Genomic DNA, 1,602 nt, shown 5'->3' with positions numbered 1-1,602 from the left:
TGACTCTGGTGGGACTTGAACCCACAACCTTTGAATGGCCACATTTTGCAATCTAGAAGTCCAATGCGCTATCCATTGCGCCACAGAGCCCACATTATGCACCGAGGTTATACTCTCTGTGGTAAGGAAATCAACTTCCCAAGAATTAAGAATTGAACGCACTTTCAATAGGAGGTCTCAGGACCTCCTATCCTCAGGAGTGGCCAGATAGCACAGTCACTGCCAGATAAGCACTGCTAAGATTTGAAACCAGGATATGTTGTTTATAAGAAATATACCTTGACCAGCTAAGCCACAGTACCCTGGTGGAAAAGTGCATTAGCATGTATTAAAGTATAGCCAAGGGAAGATCTGTGAACAGGATCGGCTTGTACCCTTGATAAGTGCAGCAAATTTACTTGAGTAACCTTTTTTGGTTGGGTTTTAGAAAAAGCACACATTTCTAACTAACTAAGTTCTTGAGGTGCACAACACACTGCAAAGGCACTGCTGGGATTTGAACCCATGATCTCCTGTTTGCAAGGCAGGCAATTTAACCAACTAAGCCACAGTGCCTTTTGGAGTCAACATTGGAGGGTGGGTTAGGTTAGGGTTAAGGAATTGTAAGATCCTAAGCCTAGGCCCCAAGCCTTCTCTCAACTGGTCGCTTCCAGAGGGTTAGGGGTATAGGGATGAAAACCACCATGCTCACGCCAGATTGCCATAACTTTTGCCAGGAAGGTGATAGAGGCACGAAAGCAAGCCCTACCCCCCCATTTTCGAGGGTGCTCTTTCCAGTGGTGCCACCGCCAATCTCTATGAGGTCAGCAGGGTTAGGGTTAGGATATAGAGATGAAAACCACCATGCTCATGCCAGATTGCCATAACTTTTGCCAGGAAGGTGATAGAGGCACGAAAGCAAGCCCTACCCCCCCATTTTCGAGGGTTAGGGTTAGGATATAGGGATGAAAACCACCATGCTAGGGTTAGGTTAGGATATAGGGATGAAAACCACCATGCTCATGCCGGATTGCCATAACTTTTGCCAGGAAGGTGATAGAGGCACGAAAGCAAGCCCTACCCACCCATTTTCAAGGGTGCTCTTTCCAGTGGTGCCACCACCGAGTCTCTATGAGGTCAGCAAGTGCCTCAACCCGATTGGCCCTTTTACAAAGTGCCGTTTACATCTTAGAGACTAGGCAGCCACAACACACTACAAAGGCACTGCTGGGATTTGAACCCAGGATCTCCTGTTTACTAGACAGGCACTTTAACCAACTAAGCCACAGCACCTTCTGCTGCAAAGACTCCATGGGAGGTCGTCAGATCAATGAACAGGCCATGCTTTTGTGAGCATGAAAGTGTTTGTTTGAGAAAAGAGTTTTGCTGGTCAGATAGACTTGTTCGATGGCCAAGTGTGCTTAGCAAAATGACTAAGGCAGTGACTCTGTTGGGACTTGAACCCACAGCCTTTGAATGGCCATATTTTGCAATTTAGAAGTCCAATGCGCTATCCATTGCACCACAGAGCCCACGTTATGCACCATGTTGTGTCTGGGTTAGGGTTAGGTTAGGGTTAGGATATAGGGATGAAAGCATTAGGGTTAGGATATAGGGATGAAA

At 46.8% G+C, this 1,602-nt stretch overlaps 3 non-coding genes across 3 annotated transcripts; all 3 read right to left on the bottom strand.

The window, feature by feature from the left end:
* Positions 1-90, bottom strand: trnar-ucu (transfer RNA arginine (anticodon UCU)). Its single transcript is given in 2 exon segments — positions 1-36; positions 54-90. It is a non-coding gene; the product is annotated as a tRNA-Arg (tRNA).
* Positions 91-481: 391 nt separating this feature from the next.
* On the bottom strand, positions 482-555 carry trnaa-ugc (transfer RNA alanine (anticodon UGC)). The gene has a single exon. It is a non-coding gene; the product is annotated as a tRNA-Ala (tRNA).
* A 643-nt stretch (positions 556-1,198) lies between these two features.
* trnat-agu (transfer RNA threonine (anticodon AGU)) lies at positions 1,199-1,272 on the bottom strand. The gene has a single exon. It is a non-coding gene; the product is annotated as a tRNA-Thr (tRNA).
* Positions 1,273-1,602: the final 330 nt, after the last annotated feature.

Source organism: Myxocyprinus asiaticus, chromosome 3 (genome assembly GCF_019703515.2).
Source record: "Myxocyprinus asiaticus isolate MX2 ecotype Aquarium Trade chromosome 3, UBuf_Myxa_2, whole genome shotgun sequence".
Classification (NCBI taxonomy): domain Eukaryota; kingdom Metazoa; phylum Chordata; class Actinopteri; order Cypriniformes; family Catostomidae; genus Myxocyprinus; species Myxocyprinus asiaticus.
This window is presented reverse-complemented; position numbering and strand designations above follow the sequence as displayed.